The sequence below is a fragment of the Myotis nattereri genome, assembly GCF_964212035.1.
Source record: "Myotis nattereri genome assembly, chromosome: 5".
NCBI classification, from domain to species: Eukaryota; Metazoa; Chordata; class Mammalia; order Chiroptera; family Vespertilionidae; genus Myotis; species Myotis nattereri.
The window spans coordinates 65,835,271-65,849,148 of record NC_138080.1 but is presented as its reverse complement, the minus strand read 5'-3'; positions in this window follow the sequence as shown (position 1 = coordinate 65,849,148).

The window sequence follows — 13,878 nt, the reverse complement described above, 5'->3', positions numbered from 1 at the left end:
ACCCTGCAGGCCTGGTCCCCCCCAAATGTTCTCCCCTGCTAGCCATCTTGTGGTGGCCATCTTTGACAAAATGGGGGTGGCCATCTTGTGAGTTGGAGTGACGGTCAATTTGCATATTACTCTTTTATTAGACTGGATTATATGCATAAGTAGAACTGACATTGAGAACTGCATATTTTGTAAGTGTAGTAGCTGCTCATTTGAAAATTCAAATTTGTTTATACAAAACGATTTCTTTGTATTACGTCTCTAAGAATGTATATGATGGAAATATGGAGCCACAGCTTACTGACCTTGATTATGTTAAACTAGCCTCTTTCATGATTTAAGTAACAAGGTTATTCTCATATGAAGAACTTTTGAATATTATTAAGAAATATTTGAAATGCCTAAAAGGCATTCTAAATATTTCCCAAACCTGATGGCAACAGGGTGAACTAGTTCCATTCCTGCCACTTTGAAAATATAACATAATAATTTTAACACATTCAAAAGAATAGGTTTTGGAAATTGATTGAGGTAGATTCTTGAAAAAAAAACACAATGGAATAAATTTTCCTCATAACTCTATGTTCAGGAAATAATATTTTATATGCAATATTTTTAGAGAAAGAACTTACTGTTTTTGACCCACACTGGTCACAAGCATGTGAATTTATATTATATTATGCACATTTACAGATTTTAATTATCTTGTTTCAATCAGTGATAACTGCTAGTTGTTCATCAGTAGCTTTTTTTCTGAGTGTTAGCTAAGTGGATGGTCATCAAACTATATTGACACTTCCTAAGTTTCAGTGCCATTTAAGTTCTCTACTCAATAGGATATGAGATTCTGAAACAAGGCATGCTGCTTCAAGATCATGGACTTAAAGGAATATGGATGTTCTCCATTGCTGTTATGTCTCACTGCTTGAGTGATAACTGTAGCTTACACCTGGGAGCCCAAGATAGAAGCCAACCACTCCATCAGCCTTGAACTGTCACTTTCAGACTCACTCTTCCATGAGACACAGAGATAAACTTCTCTCTGTGTAAGTCATTACATTCTGGTGTCTTATTTTTCTAGAAACACAACTTAGTACTCTAATAAAACAAAACCCTCATATTATCTCTAACATAGCTTATAGCTGACAGTAAGCTATTATAGATGCTTTCATTTGTACATTAGAAATGTTAAGAGTGAGTTATTTAAAAAAATAAGTTACTTGTATTATAAGATTTTAAAAAAATATAATTTTATAATTTTCAATTGAATAATGGTTTTCATTATGATTATGTTTTATAGTTACCTCATTTTCTATAAAATAATATTGCTTTTTCTTTCAGGATGGCAATGTGAAATTTTCATACTTAGATTTTCTTGGAGTAATAATTGGGTCAACCTATATAACATTATTGAATAAATAACCATATTGATTATACACAGGTATTGCAAACATTATGGAGATGGCATGCAAGAAGAATTTTTAAAATACTAAAATTTTCTACTGAAGAGTTGGAAAGAATAAGATCCATATTCTCTGGCACGGCTGTGTGACTCTGAACAACTTACTTAGACCTTACCCTCTGTCACTCAGTTCACTCTGTGGGAAATATTCTTTGATTATTGTGCAGTGGGTAGGTATAATAATCATTTCAATTCAATAAGATTGTAATGTGGAAAATTAGATGTTTTGATGTTGCAAAAAATAATTTATGAATAATGAGCATTCATATGGCATGGTGTAGAATGATGTGTTCTGATGAGTGAAATTCCCCATAAATTCAGATTCTATTATTTATGTAATAAAACCACCTATGAAAAACTTTCCATTATACAGAGCCTTAAAAGTACAAAATCATCTTTCATATTTACATCAATTGTCAATAAATCATCCCTATAAATACAACATTTAGTTAGAAAATTATGAAGTACAATTTCAGTGGACTTTGAAAAAAATCTTTAAATAACAAAGTCATAACTTGCTGTTTATTACTCCTAAAGAGAATAAAATTGTAGAAAGAAATATAAACTTTCACCAACATTTTATTAAGAAATGTAAAAAATAAAGGCATTCTATAGAAATTAAAAAACTGACTTTAATATATAATCAAGATCATTTTGAAGCTGATTGCTGTCACTTGAATATAGGTGTTAAAAAATGAGAATCAAATAACTAAAATAGTTTCAGAATTTTGGTACACTAAGGTTAAAAAAAAATCCTTGAATAGTTCTTAAGAAATGACAGATAATTAGGTAAACTTAATGGTTACTTTAGCTGACATGCATTGTTGAAAAAGATACCCTACCTCTAACTATAGGTTTCTTATTATTTGATTCCTGATTAATTGATTAGGTTATATGACTTTATAAGCACATATCTTTTGCTTTAATATTTGAGACAAAGTTAATACAGTTCTGATTTTTGGACTTCGGTGTAGTCTACAACTGTCCTTACTTATACATAGGACTTCTGGTTGTATTACAACAATAATTATTTGATTGATGCTGGCTTGGACAGGTATTGGTTAAGTCAGGCATCATTGTACATCATATGCATTTTTACCTTCAATAAAATGTTAATATTTTTACATTTCTCAATTTCTTGATTTCATTTACTGAGTTTCCCAATTCTGCCTACTGTTTTATTTAACAACTTAATAAAACTTGTGAGGTTTTTCCTTTGGATAGGCTTTAGGGAATAATTTCTTTGTTCCATTTCCTAAAGAAAAGCTTTATGATCCAATAAGAATTATTGCTAACCTGCATTCATTCTTCAGGGAAGAGCATATGACTTGGTTTAATATGGAATTTAATTATAGCTAGCATTAATATGTGATGACCACCAAGAGAATAAATAGTTGGGAAAAAATAACAGAGGAACATTTCATTCACCTTAAAGTAAAGTAATATGTCTGCTGAAAGTAGCTGCCTAGCTACGGTTCCTATGCCTTTTTCTTCTTTTAATCCCCTAGGATAATGCTGATTTTTTTCCCCCACCCATCCTCACTTGCTCTAGTTTTATCTTATTATTTCCTAGACCAATTTCTCCATTCCTTTTTTTACACCTTGAAAATGTGTCTTTGAGAATTCAAACTCTAGTTTGATATAGCATTTAGGTCACTATTCTAAGTTATATTGAATTTAATCACAAGGTCACTTGAACCAAGTAGCTTTGCTATTTCTAATCTACTAACTGCACATTTTCTCTGAGATTGGATAGGACCAGTCCTGTTAGGATTTCTGACACTGAAGGTCAATAATTCTTCATTTCATCCATAATTTTATATTTTATTGTCCTACACCTCTCAAAAGTTTCACAGTTTTTGTGGAGAAAATGAAATATCCTATCACTAAAGTAGATTGCTATTTTTTTTTTGTCTTTTTTATGTTATCATGGAACTTACAATTCTTTCCTCCTCACTCTCTGGTGTTCCACTTGCTGGCATGTATTTATCTTTATATCTAACTTTTGTATATTTAATATTATATATATGTATATAAATGGCACATTCATCTCAATGCAGTTATAATTTTTCATTTGAAAAAATGCAATTTAATTAATTGGGTTTCAATGCTTTAAAATAGTTAAGATTATAAGTAATTTGTCTAATGTGCTTTTATTATGTACTTTTAATGTTTTAAAGATATTAATCAATGTAATTTTATACAATATTTTAGATAATTCTATGAAAATATACGTAAACATAAGTAAAAATAATAAATAATTTTTAAGGTTATACATTGGATAACTGAAAGTATTTAGTTTCTAAAATATATCTTAAACAAATGCAGAAGTATTTTATAATATTAATTTAGAAAATTAATTATTAACAGTAAAAGTTAGGATGGCAGAGCTCCCTATTCTATAGTTAGCCACTATTTTCTGTGACTTTGAGCAAATCATTAGGTTTAATAATAATTTATAATATATGCAGAGAATTTTATAGTTTACAATTCTTTCAAACATTACATTAGGTCCCTACAACATACTAATCAGGAAAGAGAAAATTTAGATTTTAGAAATTAAATATGCATTATAAAACATTTTATTAGCAAAACATTCAATAGAATTCAGCTATGTTTTCTCATAAAATGTATTTTCAATTCAATGCTGCTCCTTATAAATAAAATCAGTGACTGCTTCCCAACATATAAAAAAATGCTATTAATTAAAAGTAAGTAACTACCCCATAATGTTTTTATATAAAAATGTAAAATAACAAATATAGAATAGACTTTAAAATTATGGAACAATTACATCATTTTATGTTTAATATTTGATTATTTTTAAAGCAAATTGTCTAAATATATAAATTAAAGACAGATATTGTCAAAGTAAATTAAACATATGACTCAACTATATGCCATGTACAAGGAACTTACTTAAAATATAATGATATAGGCAAATTGAAACTAAAGGAATAGGAAAAATATACCATAGAAACAAGATAAAAGGAAAACAGGAGTGGCTAAATTGATATTGGATAAACTAGATACTGAGCAAATAAAATGCCAGAGACAAAAATAGATATTATATAATGATAAAAGGGTAAATTCATGAAGAAAACATGGAAAGCCTAAATGAATCAGCACCAGACAACAGTACTACAAAATATGTGATCAAAAACTGATCGAACTGAAAGAAGAAATGTACAAATAATCAAATTTGTAGACATCAACACCCCTCTGTGAACAGTTGACCGAACAGCTAGATAAAAAATCAATATGAGTATATAAGAACTCAGTAACACCACCAAACAAAGAGGATCTAATTGATGTTAAAGAATATTAATTGTCATTTAAAGAACATTCCAATAGAACACACATTTATTTTAAGTACTTATGGGACATATACCAATATAGACCATATAGACCATAGAAGAAACCTCAACACAAGTAAAACATAAAATTTAATAAAATCATGCAGCATGTGTAGTCCCATCACAATGGAAACAAGGAAATATCGGAACACGTGGAAGCTAAATAATACATGTATAGATGGCCTATGGATCAAAGAGAAAGTTTCAGTGATACAAATAATCCATTGAAGTAAATAAAAATGAGAATACAGCAAAACAAATCTGTGGAACTTAGCTTAACAAGTGCTGACAGGGAAATTTATAGCACTGAATGCTTACATTAAAAAAGAATAACATCAATAATTGAAGCTCCCACCTCAACAACATACAAAAAGAGCAGCACAATAAACCCAAATCAAGCAGAAAGAAGAAAAACAGTAAAGAACTGTAATTCAAAACAGAAATATAATAAAGTCAATAAAACAAAGAGTTATGTATTTGAAGATATAAAATTAAAAAACCTTTAGAAAGATTGACAAAGAAAAAAAAAAGATTAGACAATCTCCACTCTCAGGAATGAAGTTGTGTATTACTATACACCCTGCATACCTGACAAGGATATGGGAATATTACAAACAACGCTACACACAGGAATTGTACAAATTAGATAAAATGAGACAATTCCTTACACAACACCAGCTACCACAATTCATTCAATAGGAAATTGATACTATGAGTAGCTCCACAACATTTAAATAAATGGAGTCTTTAATTAAAACACCGCAAAGCAGAAATCACAAGGCCCATCTGGTTTTACAAGAGATAATGAACAAATATTTAAAGAATTAAGACTGATTTTATACAATCTCTTTCAGAACGTAGATGAAGTATTCCCTACTGTCTTTTCTTTCCTTTTTAATCCTCACCAGAGGATATGCTTATTGACTTGAGAGAGAGAGGGGATGGGAGAGAGAGAGAAACATCGATGTAAGAGAAACACCAATTGGTTGCTTTCCATAAGTGCCCTGACCATGGATTGAACCTGCAACCTTTTGCTATATGGGAGGATGCCTCACCAACTAAGCCACATGGTTCAGGCTTATTTCCTATTTTATATTTGATCCTAACACAAACCTGTTACCAAAACCAAACAAAACACTGCAAAACTCAAACCAAAGAACTTACATTTCAATATTAAACTAAAGTAGAAATCAATAGCAAATAGTTTACAGTCTCCAAATATTTGGAAGTTTAAAAATAAATTTCTAAAATCTACCTCTATTGTGTCTCTTTATAATAGTGTATGGAGAAAATTCTAAGAAATATACAATAATTATAGTAAAAATAATAAGTACATTTTATAATTATTCTAGAGACCCGAAGCATAAAATTCGTGCAAGGGTAGGCCCTCGCAGACACTCCGGCTACTGCCTCGGCCTTCCCAGCCCTGGCTTCGTCCAGAAGGTCATCCAGAAAGTCATCAGAAGGTCGTTCTGCTGTTCAGCTATTCAGTCGATTTGCATATTATGCTTTTATTATTATAGACAAGATATGTGGTCAAAATAGATAAATCAACTATAGTCCATACTAAAAACATAAAAATGAAGTAAAAACATTCATAATAGCATTATTAGATATAACATTTTTTATGAATAATTTTATGAAGGATGAAAAAGCCCTCCTCACTGAAAAGCAGATGTTTCTAAGAGAATAAAATATACATTTGCCCGATCTTTCAATAATTTCAGTTCTATGTGTTTACTTGAAAAGTATAAAACAAAACAAAAAACACCAACATTGCCACCACAAAAACAAAACAAAAAGAGAGTTGCAAATATATAAGGACTCAAAGTTCATGCCAGCAACCATATGACTTCCCACAAATTCTCATGGGAGATGAAAGTCAGAACAAGAAATTAATTAAAGCAAAAATGTGATAAGAAAATTATAGAGGAAACAACAGTGATAGCCACCAAATCAGTTTACCATATAATTAAATAAGAGCGCAGAACAAGGTATTTTAGGCACAAAACTTCATCTGAGTTTTAAAATATTTAAAAACAAATCCACTCTTTACAAAAGTTAACACATTTTTATAATTTTGTTTTGATTTTAAAGTGAATATTTTATATGATACTAGAGCAGGGGTGGGCAAACCTTTTGACTCGAGGGCCACAATGGGTTCTTAAACTGGACTGGAGGGCCGGAACAAAAGCATGGATGGAGTGTTTGTGTGAACTAATATAAATTCAAAGTAAACATCATTACATAAAAGGGTACGGTCTTTTTTTTTTTAGTTTTATTCATTTCAAACGGGCCAGATCCGGCCCGTGGGCCGTAGTTTGCCCACGGCTGTACTAGAGGCTCAGTGCACGAATTTGTGCACAGGCGGAGTATGGCAGGCCTGCCCCAATTGCGGCCAATCAGGGAGAGGGCCCATCTCCAATCTGGGTGGGGGTGCTGATCAGGGGTGGGGCTTACAGGGGGGAGGAACTGCGGGCAGTTGGCATGCTGTCCCAGTCCCCTGGTCAAACTCCTGGTCGAACGCTCCGTCGAGGGGACAATTTGCATATTAGCCTTTTATTATATAGCATGCACTATGGAAATCAAACCTGAATAGACATTTTTTGGAGAAAATGCCCAATATAAATCTAACTCTTTCCAACCCTTCATTTTTCATTTTATATTTTTACTTTTTTCTCACTAGTTACTCCAGGGTTTATTATGCACACCTTATTTATCATAATCTACTTCAGAGTTATGCTAACTTAAATCCAGTGAGATGTTGAAATGGTGCTCTACTCCTATAACTTTGTCCCCTATTCTCCCTTTCACTGCCTTTTGAATGTATATATCACATACATAAGCATGCTATATATAAAATAACATATAATTTGTCTATGTACATATGTATGAATATGTATGCAATAATTATACATTTGTAATATATTTTACATTATATCTATATACTAGAATTCCTATAATACATTGTTATAAATGATTACTTATATATATACTAGAGGCCCGGTGCACAAAAATTTGTGCACTCAGGGGGGAGAGGGGGTCCCTCAGCCCGGGCTGTGCCCTCTCTCGCAGTCTGCAACCCTTAGGGAGATAACGACCTGCTGGCTTAGGCCTGCTCCCAGGTGGCAGAGGGCAGGCCCAATCCCTAGGTGCAGCCCCTGGTTGGGCTCAGAGCAGGGCCGATTGGGGAGTTGGGGCACCGCCCCCTGTCATGCACAGAGCAGGGCGGATCGGGAGGTTGTGATGCCACCCTCAGTCACGCTCAGGGTAGGGTCGATTAGGGGGTTGGGGCACCATCCCCTGTCACACTCAAGGCAGGGTCGATGAGGAGGTTGCGGCACCACCCCCTGACACACACAGAGCAGGGCCAATCAGGGGGTTGGGGCACTGTACCCTGTCACGCACAGAGCAGGGCCAATCAGGGGGTTGGGGCACCGCCACTCTCACACTCAGGGCAGGGCCGATTGGGAGGTTATGGCTCTACCCCGTCACAAACAGAGCAGGGCCCGTGGGAGTGGGAGGAGGGTTGGGGTGCCGCACCCTGTCACACACAGAGCAGGGCCAATCAGGGGGTTGGGGCGCCGCACCCTGTCACACACAGAGCCGCAGGGCGATCAGGGGGTTGGGGAGCTCCCCCCTATCAGGCACAGAGCAGGGCTGATCAGGGAGTTGGGGCACCTTCCCTTGTCATGAACAGAGCAGGGTGGATAGGGAGGTTGTGGCCCCACCCCCTGTCACACACAGAGCCGCAGGGTGATCAGGGGGTTTGGGCGCTGCCCCCTATCACGCTGATCCCGGTGCTGGGAGGCATATTACCCTTTTACTCTATAGGATAGAGGCCTGGTGCACGGCTGGGCACCAGCTGGTTTGCCCTGAAGGGTGTCCTGGATCAGGGTGGGAGTCCCCAATGGGGTGCCTGGCCAGCCTGGGTGAGGGGATGATGGCTGTTTGCAGCTGGTCCCACACCCTTCAGGGTGGGGGTCCCCACCGGGTGCCTGGCCAGTCTGGGTGAGGGGATGAGGACTGTTTTCAGGCTGGGGGTGACTGAAGCTCCCAACCACTCCTTTTTTTCTTTTTTCTTTTATTTTATTCTGGGCTAGCTTTAGCTTTGAGGCTTGGCTCCAGCTCTTAGGCCTCCGCTGCTGAAAGTAGGTTTCTGGCCTTTTCTTACAATGTTGTGATCCTTCTGGCTGAAGCCCGTAGACTAAAGCAGGTTTCTGGGGTTTTGTTTAGCTTCTATATTTGTTACATAGTTGCTTAGAGTTACAGCTCAGAGGCCTGCAGCGGCAGGCGGGGAACGTTGGAGTCCTCCATCACTGAAGCAAGCAAGGCTCATGTTAGTTTCAAGCTGCCTGGCTGCCGGCCGCCATCTTGGCTGGCAGTTAATTTGCATATTGCCCTGATTAGCCAATGGGAAGGGTAGCAGTCATACGCCAATTACCATGTTTCTCTTTTATTAGATAGGATTTTGTCTTAATGAAATTGCAAAAAAGAAAGGAAATCAAGTCTATATTTATAGATTTTATTATATTTACCACATTTTCCATTTCTGATTCTATGTATTTGTTTCTGTGGGTTCAAAATACCATCTGGTGTTATTTCTCTACTCCAATTACAACTCTGCTCTCACTAACCTCCTCTTTGCTCATATTTTCAAATAGATTAAATTTATCTTTGCTATAGACCTAACAATATAATTCTACACATATGTTTATACAACTTCTGTCCAAATCAGTTAAAAAAAAAAGAACAAAAATATGCATTTATTTTGTCTTTATAACTATACAATTATCTTAAAAGTGTTATTTGATTTTATGTAAATTTGAATTTCCATCTGGATACACTTGCTAATGGCCTAAATAACTTATTTTAGTATTTTTTAAGGAAGTTATGAAAGCACCAAATCCTGGTTTTTATATGTTCATGTATTTATTTTGCATTCATGTTTGAAAGGTATTTTGTTATAGATAAGGTTTTTAGTTGACAATTTTTCCTTCTTTTCGAACTTTCACTATGTCATCCCACTGGCTCTCTGGTCTTATTGTTTCTGATGACAAGTCAGGTTTTAATCTTCCTGGGCTTCCCTCACTCATGACAAGCTATTTTCCTCTTGCTACTTTTAGGATTTTCATTTTGTTTTTGAATTTTAGCCTTTCTACTATAATACGTCTGAGTGTGATTCATTTTGCATTTGTTCTGTTTGGACTTCATTAAGCTCATTGGATGTGTAAATTAATGTTTTTATTCAGCCATTATATTTTAATATATTTTTGTGATCATCTCTTTCTGTCCTCTTCTTCTGATACTCCCATTTTGTGCCTGTTGGTCACATAATGATAGCCCACATTTCTCTGAGGCTCATGTATTTTCCTTCATTTTATTTTCTCTTTTTTCAGATTGCATGCTTTCTATTTATCCATCTTCCCCAATTCACTTATGCTTTCTCCTGCCAGTTCACGTCTACATTTACCACTTTAATAAAGTTCTTTCAATTATTCTAGTTTTCACTCCACAATTTCCATTTGATTATATTTTAATTAGAACATATTTATAATGGCTACTTTGATATCTTCGTTAAATCTATTTGGTCCCTCTGTTTGACAATTTCTTGTGTGTGTGTGTGTGTGTGTGTGTGTATGGTTGTTGTTTTGGGTTTTACTGTAGCAGGTCACATTGATGTTTCTTTGCATATCTCATTTTATTTGTATATTTCATAGAGGAAGGGAGAGGGAGAGAGAGATAGAAACATCACTGATGAGAGAGAATTATTGATCGGCTGCCTTCTGCAAGCCCCACAGTAGGATCGAGTCTGCAACCTGGGCATTTACGCTGACTGGGAATTGAACTGTGGTCTCCTGGTTCATAGGTTGATGGTCAACCACTGAGCCACACCAGTTGGGCTCATAATATTTTTTGTTGCTGAAAACTGGGCATTTTAGGTAATATATTATATCAAATATGGATACTGATTTCCACCTGCCATTCCTTTTGTTGTTAGTTTGCTTAAGTCTTTTGTAACTAAGCGAGGCCATTTTTCTGGAGTCTCTTTCCCCTGTAGTATGAAGACTCTGGTGCTGCTTCTTGGAGAAGGCCATCCTGGTTATGCTTATGGCCATACTGAAATGACAGCTGTTTTAACAGGGGAGTTTTAGCCTGTGCCTTTTTTCTGATCTCTCTGGTAAGCTGCCTGCTTTATTTGGTACTACAGCCCTGTCCCTTAGCTTGTACTAATTACTGCTGATTACACTATTGACATAAATAGCTCAGTAGTCTGATCCAATTATATTTTGGCAAGAGTAGTTTTTGAGGCTAGTCTTTGAAGTTTTCACATGAGGAGGGCTCCTCTTTTCTGTCTCTTTCCCTTTTTATTTTTTCATGGTGAACTTGGTTTAATGAGTTCTTCCTACAATAAAAAAGGAGCTACAGCTTTCAAGAACGCCTTTAGACTGCACTTTCCGCACTCTATTCCAAACAAAGTCAGTCCTTTGGGAGAGCTTCGGAGCTCTCCCGTTTTACGGAGCCACTATTCTGGTTCTGGGCCAGGCGTAGCCTCTGTTCCTCTGGACCTTCCCCTTCGTGCCTCTGCAGGTGCAGATGGTCACCCTACGGGCAAGCTGAGCAGAGGGCAGTGGAGGCCCCAGTATCCTTGGCCTGCTCACCTGGGATAGAGACTTTGCACTATTGGTAGAGGCTGGCTGGAAAAGGGAGACTCTGATCTCTGAGTCAGACTCACCAATAATTTGCCTCTTCAACTCTACATTGAAGGGGATGAGAGAAGCTGGTGGCTGGCTCCTCCTGGGGAGACACAGCAAGCAGTAGCTGAAGCAAGAGTATGTCTTCATCTCCTCAGATATTCCCACCCCGAGTGAAGCTCTGGCCAAGCTGAGCTGTCGGAGGGGCTGGTGGCTCAAATGTCAGACTCTCACTGATCATACCTAGTTTTAGCAGATTCTAGACTTTCTCATTTACTGTATGTCCTTAGGACAATTTCCAGAGATTGAGAATCACTGGGATTTTTGTTTTTAATAGTTTTTTCCACTCTGCTTATTTTTATGGGGGAATGGCTCTGCTGAGCCGCTCACACTGTCATACTGAAAATGGACTTTAGCTTTCAAGTCTTTTTTTTTGAAAAAAAATTTCCAATATATGACAAAACTGAAACTCAAAACAACAGTCTCTATTAATTGTAAAACAATCTCGTGGAGCACCATCCATTTCAGCCTATAAAAGCATACTCAATAAGAGCATTATTGACATGGTCAGCCTTCAAAACTGCTTCCTCAGTGAAATTGGATTGCTTCTGTCCCCGACTGCACTCTGTTTCCATGTTCATTAAATAGCATTTCTGCATATTCTAATGTGCATGGACTCATTTAACCCCAGTTTGCTGAAATGCTTTATCTATTATTCACAACTAATTGAATCCTGCTCTACAGCACATCATGAACCTTTCCTACTTGGCACTTTACATTGAAATCATTGTCATATAGATATGTTTCTTGGTTTTAAAAGAGAGGAATTGTACACATTGATAAATAACTTGATAGCACAGTTCTGAATTGGCCTTAGTACCTGAGGTAGTGATAAAAAAAAATAATAATTCGTGTAAACATTGAAAAGGTAAAATAATAAGAAAAATAAGTGACCTCAGAGGTTAAGGAATAAGGAAGTTGTGGATAAGCATTTTATAAAACTGGAAAGCATAAACAAAATAAAATAATTTATATAAAATCATCTAAAATTTGTTAAACTAATCGTACTCTATATAAAATATAAATTAAGTCACTTGAGAGAAACAACATATACTTCAATCAATGGTTTAATAACGCCAGTAAATCAAAGAACTAGTGGAGATTTGAGGAATTGTAATTTAGAAATAGATGAAGATCAAAATATAAACCTCATAAGAATATTATTGAATTTGATAAAACTGCATACAATTTGGGATCTCTCCCTCAAATACGAACCTTGGGATCCATCTGTGAAGACAAAGAGATCTCAGACCAAATTCTTACCTAGTCAGCTCCTAGGAGGATTATACCTTTCCTTACCCACCCCCACACACAACAGCTCATATAGGACACCTATAACTTTTAATGCCCTAGCACCATGTCCTCAAGTATAAGCCCTTACTATGGCCATAAACTTACAAATATGTGGCATTTATGAAACGTACTTCCAGATCTCAAGGAGTGACTCCTAGGTGACCACTCTTACTTTGTCAACGAGATAAAGGGGAATAAGCAGCTACAGTGTCACTTGTCTGGTTTTGCTGCTTTTCTGGGCCTGGAGCTGAAATACAACCGAGGCCTAGGTGTTATCTTTAGGAGGAAAAAGGGAAACTGTCAGGAAATCCAAACTGCATGACCAGCGATGTGCTAGGGGAAGAAAGCTTACCATGGGGGTGAGGTTCTTATTTTCTTAGTTTTGCCTCTTGCTAGACACCCAGGGTTTTTTTTGCCCTGGTGACATGTAACTGGTCCATCGTCCTTGCTCTGCTCATATCTGTCTAACTGCCTATCACATTTCTATTGGCCATATGTATTTATTTTTCTCTAAAATGTCTGCCTATATATTTTTTCATTTGATAGAAAATTATGTATATAATTAAAGAAATTGACCTCATATTCTTTTTTTTTATATATTTTATTGATTTTTTACAGAGAGGAAGGGAGAGAGATAGAGAGTCAGAAACATCGATGAGAGAGAAACATTGACCAGCCGCCTCCTGCACATCCCCCACCGGGGATATGCCCGCAACCAGGTACATGCCCTCGACCGGAATCGAACCTGGGACCCTTCAGTCCGCAGGCCGACGCTCTATCCACTGAGCCAAACCAGTTTCGGCATTGACCTCGTATTCTTACACTACTTGTGATTTGCCATTTCTTTCTTAAGTACACCAATAATATTTTCTGTTATATCTATTAATTCAAATAGGTTTTATTAAAATTAGCTTTTTTCTCATACTAATAATTGTGGAAAAGGCTAACATGCTTGTGCACATTTTATAAAACTCATTATTCGTTTCTTTTAGCCTCTGTGAAAGAGAAGCATTCTAGATATTAA